The following is a 9251-nucleotide window of genomic DNA, read 5'->3' as shown; positions in this document are numbered from 1 at the left end:
AATAGGCTCTTCTCTAGTAAGAAATTAAAAGTTATTAGAAAATAGCTAGATAAAAACCTAGATAAGAGCTTTATACGTAAATTCTATTTACGTTATACTATACCTCTACTTCTAGTAGTAAAACTAGGTAGAGAAGTACGCATCTATTAAGACTATTAAGGCCTTAATAATATAACTATAAAGAACTAATACCTACTTCTATTAATTAGAAAAACGCTTAATACTCTATATAATACTAAGGTATATACTAAGCTTAATATTATCGCCGTGTTTAATAAGCTAAGAATTACAGAAGACTATAAATAGAAAACAGCCTTTATTACCTAATTTAGACTCTTTAAATTGCTAGTTATACTATTTAGCCTCTATAATATACTAGCCTTATTCTAGAACTATATTAACTATATACTCTATAATCTTCTAGACTATACGTGTACTACGTACCTTAATAACATTCTTATCTACTTTGTAAATAAAAAGAAATACTAATAATATATCTAAGACGTAGTCTAATAGCTTATTAATATAGACCTCTAAATTAATATTAAGAAGTGTAAATTTAAGGTTACTAAAACAAAATACCTTAGTCTTGTTATCTCTCTAGAGAGAATCTATATAGATCTAGAGAAGGTCTAGACTATTTATATATAGATAACGCCTTTACACCTAAAGAACCTATAGAAGTTTCTTAGCTTCTCTAACTTTTATTAACGTTTTATTTAAGACTTCTCTAAGATATATTAACTACTAAACAAGCTGCTACGTAAAGATACGCTATAAATCTAGACAGATAAGTATATATAAGCCTTTAAGACTCTAAAAATATTATTTATAATAGCTCTAGTACTAGTAATATATAACTATATAAAGAAGATAATTCTTAAAATAGATACTTCTAACTAGGTATTAGAGAGCGTGCTCTTATAGTATAATAATACTAGCGTACTCTACTCTATTATATACTTCTTAAGTAAGTATAGTACTACTAAGTATAACTATAAGATCTATAATAAAGAACTTCTAACTATTATAAAGTTCTTAGAGAAGTAGTACTCTAAGTTATAAGAGACTACTAAACTATTTAAGATTATTATAAATTATAAGAATCTTAAATACTTTACTATAATAAAGGTACTCTTCTAGAGATAGGTCTACTAGTCTAAATTTCTCTTATAATTTAACTTCTATATTATATATTATCTAGAGAGTAAAGTAGTTAGACTAGACACGTTAAGTTGTATGCTAGGCGACTAACCTACTAAAAATAACCTTACTAATAACCGCGTTAAAAACTAGATATAGATAATACTACTATCTAAAAGATTTAATAAGAAGGCTCTCGCGAAGCTTCTTTAAGATACTCTACTAGAAGTAGTAGTACTTATTCTACTAGCTATAGATAAACTAATTAATAACCTATTATAGACTATATATAAGATATTAGACCTAGTATAGAAAATAATTACTATTCTAAAGAACTTATTAGTAAAGCGCTAGCTAAAATACCTTTAAAGACTTCTCTAGGTTCTAATACTTAACTATAGAGACTAATAAAACTATATTTAGTATAGAAATTATATATTTATACTACTAAATAATAAACTACGTACGTAGATCTTATACTATACCTATAATACTAGCTCTACTAGCTACTCTAGATAGGTTAAAACTATAGACCTTATCTACTATAATTACTAGTAGCTATAAATCTTCTATAATATTAAGACGTATATATAAGCCTATACTATATACGTAAGAATAAAAGTATCTAGACTTTTATTTTAAGGCTTTCTAAAACTACTACTAGTTCTATTCTAGATATAGTCTAATATATTAGTTAATTATATTACTCTACTACCTAAGTATAGGTTATATAGTTAAAAATATAAATATATTCTTATAGTAGTCTATTAACTTATAAAAATACGCTACCTTATCTTTATAATAAGAATTAATATAAAGAAGCTAACTAATATATTTATTTTATAAATATACTTACTCTATAGCTACTCTAATAATATTATTTCTAATTATAGTATATAGTTTGTTTCTTAGTTCTAGATATAGCTTTCTACTTACTTAGAAGTTATACTTAAATACTTATCTTTGTTCTATCTAAAGATAGATAGATAAATAGAGTAAGTTAATAGCTCTATTAAAGTATACCTCTAGGCCTTTATAAACTTCTACTAAGATAATTAGGTATAATAGCTACTACTTATAGAGTTTATAATAAATAATATTATATCTAAAACTATAGAAGTATCTCTATTCTTTATAAATTATAGTTTCTATCTAAGACTAGAGATTAAGCTAGCGTAGCTAGTACTACTAAACCTATCTACTACGTAAAAACGCGAGTTCTTTAGAGCTAATAACGTAGCTAACTAGTTTAGCTATATTCTATTCTAACTAAAAGTACTAGCTATCTAGTCTATTACTTAGTATAAATACTATATAAATAAGAGACGTAAAGACGTACTATAATTTTTAATAGAAGATCTTATCTATATTAATACGTAGAATATAAAAATAAATAGGCCTATAAAAAAGAGAGATAATAAGCTTATAAGACTATATAAGATATTAAAAGTCTATAACTAATTATATATACTAGAACTTCTATTACGCGTATAAATCTTTCTAGTATTCTATAACTTACTACTTCGCCTCTAGCATGCCTCTGCGAGGCTTCTAGGTTAATAGGTAATTAATAAAGTAGAGTTACGTTATCTCTATAGAAGAGTTCTTAAAAGAGAAGATAGAATAGAGAAACTTACTAAGAAGTAGAAGTTTAATATAATACTAAACTACTATAACAAGTAACTAGAACTATAGTATCTTATTAAATAGAAGAACTACGCTATAATATAGTAACTAGTATTAGATCTAAAAGGCTAGAATAACGCGCTACTAAGGTTCTATACCTAATATCTAGATAAGCTAGGTTTACTATAATAGGTAAAAAGGCTATAGACGCTAGTTAGTCTAAATTTTTTATTATTTTATAGGCTATCTAAGACGTATAGTATACTAGAAGAGAGGTACTATTATAGTACTAACCTACTTATATAGTTATATAACTTTAGCTATCTTAGCGTCTTAGTATAGTAGATATCTACTCTACGTCTTTATACCTTTATAGCTTAATATTATATAACTTATTATATACCTTAAATTCTTATTTTTTATCTATACTATAATATCTATATACGTAGAGTATTCTAGTATAATAGCTTATACTCTAGCTAGATACTATTCTAAGTTAATCTTATCTCTCTAATATATTATATAACTATTATTATAGCATACTATCTATAATAGACTATTATAGTTAGCTTAAATTATTCTAATTATTTTCTTTTTCTTTAGATATTCTTATATAAAGTATTCTTTTTTACTATAAGTTAGGTATAGTTCTTTCTTAAAGTATTATACTTTTTTCTTATTCTAGAGAGTTCGTTTTCTCTTCTATAGGGTCTTAACCTAGTCTAGGTCTATAGAGTCTTTTTAAAACATAGTCTATAGTTATTTAGTTCTAACTATTACTAGTTTAGAGTAACCTCTACTCTACTAGTATTCTAGATTTTGTTTATACTATTAATTATTAATCTTTACTACTATCTCTATAGTATTACTTAGGTTTTCTAGTTGTTTAGCATACGTAATATTATTCTTAACTAACTCTTTTAGTTTCTTATAGAAGAGTTCTGCTAGCGTAAAGTTATTCTAGTCTAGGTAGGCGCTTAGCTACCTAAACGTAGCCGCGTATTAGAATACTAATCTAGTTTAGTATAGTTAAAATTACTTCTCTTATACTATCTTATATACGTTAACTTCTCTAAACGTTTCTCTAAGGTATTTTATAAACCTAGTCTAGCTTTTAAAGATCTTATCTATAGACTATTATGTTCTCTTTATATTACTCTTATTCTCTAGCTAGTCTAATATATAGAGTTTAGCCTATATAAAGGCTTCTTCTTCTATGTTTATTATAGCTTCTAGAATCTTATTCTTGTTCTATAGAAACGCTATAGCGTTATACTATAGGTAGAGTTTTATAGCTACTAGAAATACGTTAAGATTCTTTCTCTTATTATTAAAGCGCTAGAGTATAGTAATCTTAGCCTAGGCCTAGCGCTTTACTATAGCTAGCTCTTCTACCTATTAGATACTTATCTTCTAAAGTACTATAATAATCTACTAGAGTTCTATAATCTATTTCTTTATAGTTAGCTTTCTAGCCTAGGCTTTTTCTAGTTAGATTCTAACTATTAATATTATTATTCTACTCTTTAATGTTAGGTAGTTATTTTGTTACAAGCTATTCTCTTAACTAAGACTAATGCTTACTTTTATAAGAAGAGGTAAGAGGTATACTTTAGATAAGAATTATTTAGTAATAAAGAAGTAGAGGTAATAAGACTATAAATTATAAGTTATAATAGTAATTTAGTAATAACTATAAGAAGCTATAGTAAGTAAGCTTCTTCTAAATATATATAGATACCTCTTAGTATAATTCTTCTACTTTTATTAGAATTTATAGAATTATAATCTTATTAATTCTCTTAGAATTTATAGAATTATAGTCTTATCTATATAACCTAGATTATATAACTACGTAACTATTATTACGTAATTCTCTTTTGCTTTATATCTTTTTTTTAGTCTCTTCTAGAGTAGTATATAGGTATTCTAATTCTATAATTATAATATATAAGTTAATATACTTATAGTAGAACTTTTATCTTAAATAGTTATTATATTAACTATAAAGAAAGTATAACTTTATATATAGCTTTTATTATAGTAATAGAATAAGTATTACGGCGTAAATAAGAAATAAGAATTTAAGGTATATAATAAGTTGTATAATATTAAGCTATAAAGGCGCGGAGGCGTAGAGAAGATATCTACTACGCTAAGGCGCTAAGATAGCTAAGGTTACGTAGCTGCGTAGACAGGTTAGTACTATAATAGTACCCCCCTTCTAAATAGCTATACGTCTTAGATAGCTTACAAAACAACGAAAAATTTAGACTAACTAGCGTTCGTAGCCTTTTTACCTATCGCGGTAGGCCTAGCTTACCTAGGTGCTAGGTATAGAACCTTAGCAACGCATTATTCTAACTCTTTAGATCTAACACTAGTTACTATATTATAGCATAGTTCTTCTACTTAATAAGGTACTATAGTTCTAGTTACTTATTATAGTAGTCTAATATTATATTAAACTTCTATTTCTTAGTAAGTTCTTCTGTTTTATCTTCTCTTTTAAGAACTCTTTCGCGAAGATAGCGTAACTCTACTTTATTAATTACCTATTAACCTAGAAGGCCTACAAAAGCGTACTAAAGGTAGAGTAGCAAGTTATAGAATACTAGAAAAATTCGTATACGTAGTAGGCGTTCTAGTATATATAATTAGTTATAGACCTTTAGTACCTTATATAGTTTTATAAGCTTATTATCTCTCTTTTTTATAAGTCTATTCGTCTTTATATTACGCGTATTAATATAGACAAGGTCTTCTATTATAAATTATAGTACGTTCTTCTGTCTCTTGTTTGTATAGTGTTTATACTAAGTAATAGACTAAATAGCTAGTACTTTTAGCTAGAATAGAATGCGGCTAAAACAATTAGCTATATTATTAGCTCTAAAAAACTTACATTTTTACGCGGCTAATAGGTTTAGTAGTACTAGTTACGCTAGCTTAACTTCTAATCTTAGATAGAAGCTATAGTTTGCAAAAAATAGAGATACCTCTATAGTCTTAGATATAATATTATTTATTATAAACTCTATAAGTAGTAGCTATTAGACCTAATTATCTTAGTAGAAGTTTATAAACGCCTAAAGATATACCTTAATAGAGTTGTTAACTCGCTCTATTTATCTATCTATCTCTAGGTAGAATAAGAATAAGCGCTTAAGTATAACTTCTAAGCAAGTAGAAAGCTATATCTAGAACTAGAAGATAAACTATATACTATAATTAGAAATAATGTTGTTAGAGCAGCTATAGAGCAAATAGATTTGTAAAATAAACGTATTAGTTAGCTCTTCTACGTTAATTCTTATTATAGAAATAAGGTAGTATATTTTTATAAGTTAGTAGACTATTACAAGAATATGTTTGTATTTTCGACTATATAACTTATACTTAGGTAGTAGAGTAATATAGTTAACTAATATATTAGACTATGCCTAGAATAGAACTAGTAGTAGTTTTAAGAAGCTCTAGAGTAAAAGTCTAGATACCTTTGTTCTTACGTATATAGCGTAGGCTTATACATAAGCCTTAATATTATAAGAGATTTATAGCTACTAGTAGTCGCGGTAGATAAGGTCTATAGTTTTAACTTATCTAGAGTAGCTAGTAGAGCTAGTATTATAGGCATAGTACAAGATCTACGTGCGTAGTTTATTATTTAGTAGTATAAATATACAATCTCTATACTAAATATAGTTTTGTTAGACTCTATAATTAAGTATAGAGACCTAGAGAAGTTTTTAAAGGTGTCTTAGCTAGCGCTTTGCTAATAGGTTCTCTAGCGTAGTAATTATTTTCTATACTAGGTCTAATGTCTTATATATAGTCTATAATAGGTTATTAATTAGTTTATCTATAGCTAGCAGAATAAGTACTACTACGTCTAGTAGAGTATCTTAAAGAAGCTCTATAAGAACCTTCTTATTAAATCTCTCTAGTAGTAGTATTATCTATATCTAGTTTTTAACGCGGTTATTAGTAAGGTTATTCTTTATAGGTTAGTCGCCTAGTATATAACTTAACGCGTCTAGTCTAACTACTTTACTCTCTAGGCAATATATAATACGAAAGTTAAATTACAAGAGAAATTTAGACTAGTAGACCTGTCTCTAGAAGAGTACCTTTATTATAGTAAAGTATTTAAGATTCTTATAATCTGTAATAATCTTAAATAGTTTAGCAATTTCTTATAACTTAGAGCGCTACTTCTCTAAGAACTTTATAATAGTAAGAAGTTCTTTATTATAGATCTTATAGTTATACTTAGTAGTACTATGCTTACTTAAGAAGTACGTAATAGAGCGAAGTACGCTAGTGTTATTATACTATAAGAGCACGCTCTCTAATACCTAGTTAGAGGCGTCTATTTTAAGAATCGTCTTTTTTATGTAGTTGTATATTACTAGTACTAGAGCTATTACAAATAATGTCTTTAGAGTCTTAAAGGCTTACGTATACTTGTCTATCTAGATCTATAGCATATCTTTATATAGTAGCTTATTTAGTAGTTAATATATCTTAGAGAAGTCTTAAATAAAACGTTAATAAAAGTTAGAGAAGCTAAAAAACTTCTATAGGTCTTTTAGGTGTAGAGACGTTATCTATATATAAATAGTCTAGACCTTCTCTAGATCTATACAGATCCCCTCTAAGAAGATAACAAGACTAAGGTATTTTATTTTAGTAACCTTAAATTTATACTTCTTAATGTTAATTTAGAGGTCTACGTTAATAAGCTATTAGACTACGTCTTAGACGTATTATTAGTGTTTCTTTTTATTTATAAAGTAGATAAGAATATTATTAAGGTACGTAGTACACGTATAGTCTAGAAGATTATAAAGTGTATAGTTAATATAGTTCTAGAATAAGGCTAGCGTATTATAGAGGCTAAACAGTATAACTAGCGATTTAAAGAGTCTAAATTAGGTAATAAAGGCTGTTTTCTATTTGTAGTCTTCTGCAATTCTTAGCTTATTAAACATAGTAATAATATTAAGCTTAGTATACACCTTAGTATTACATAGAGTATTAAGCGTTTCTCTAATTAGTAGAAGTAGGTATTAGTTCTTTATAGTTACGTTGTTAAGGCCTTAGTAGTCTTAATAGATACGCACCCCTTCGCCTAGTTTTGCTACTAGAAGTAGGGGTGTAGTATAACGTAAATAGAATTTATATATAAAGCTCTTATTTAGGTTATTATCTAACTATTTTCTAATAACTTTTAACTTCTTAGTAGAGAAGAGCCTATTCTTCTAATATAGTAGCTTCTTTTCTAGAATAATATTAATCTTATAGTTCTAAGCTCTTATTAGTAGTAGCTTGTTAGCTTTCTAGAAAAGAAATTCTACTAGCTTATCCTATAGCTATTCTAGCAGCCTTATTCTAAGTTCTAACTTAGAAAGAAGCTTCTTATCTTCTAGAAATTTATTAATATCTATTTACTTAAGGCTGCGAAGGTAAATAGCCTATTAGTAATTGTCTAAGAAATTGTAGAATTAGCTAGAAAATTTGTTATATAATTAGTTACTAATATGTTCTAATAGAATATTAGAATACTTAGCTTTAGTAAGATTAGAAAGTACATTGCCTTTCTCTTGCTTACTTTCTTAGGCTATCTTGTTTAGGTTATTCTATATAACCTAAATAGCCTAAATAGCTAGCTACTTACAGAATTAGATAAAATTTATAACCTTAGAGAGGTAAATATCTTCTATTTTAAGTGCTTTGCATAGTCTATATATTAGTTCTAGAACTAGAATACTAAGCTATAGTTATAGTTCTTTTCTAATCTATACTATAAAGAGCTAGATACCTTCTACTTTTTAGGCTAGTATTTTTCTTATAGGGCACGTGTTTCTAATTATTATACTATAGTATTTAGGTATTCTACCTTTACTTACTCTAGAATTATAGGTATAATAGTATAGGCGGCCTAGCGTAAGCTTAGGTAGAATTTCTAGTAGTTAGTTTCTTCTATTTATATTCTTCTTCTATATATCTTTAGGTGTATCTTTATATAACGGCGTAATATAGTTTAACCTAGAAGCGCTATTAGTTTTTATAAGAAGATCTTGCGTAATTAGTAGTAACCGCTTAGTTTATTTACAACTTAGCGAAAAGAGTAGTTTTTTGTCTAGAATAGAGACGCAGTTCTCTATAGCTAGCAGGGAATCTAGAGGTGTAAGCGTAATTTAAGGTAGAGGCTATATAGAGTAGGCAGTAAAGGTCTTACTAGGCGCTTAGTATTATAGTACTATAGATACTAGTCTACTATTAGAACTGTAGTACGCTATATAGTACTAGAAGGTAAAAGTTATAGATATAGAGGTCTAATTAATAGCTAGATTATATTACTATAGCTATAGAAGGCTAAGAATAATTAGTATATTAGTAGCTAGCTTTATAATATAGAGTATATAATACTTATAGTAGTTACTAATAGATATAGGTATAATATAGTAGTATATAAG

The sequence above is a fragment of the Trematosphaeria pertusa genome, assembly GCF_010094035.1.
Source record: "Trematosphaeria pertusa strain CBS 122368 unplaced genomic scaffold BU26scaffold_36, whole genome shotgun sequence".
NCBI lineage: Eukaryota > Fungi > Ascomycota > Dothideomycetes > Pleosporales > Trematosphaeriaceae > Trematosphaeria > Trematosphaeria pertusa.
This window is presented reverse-complemented; position numbering follows the sequence as displayed.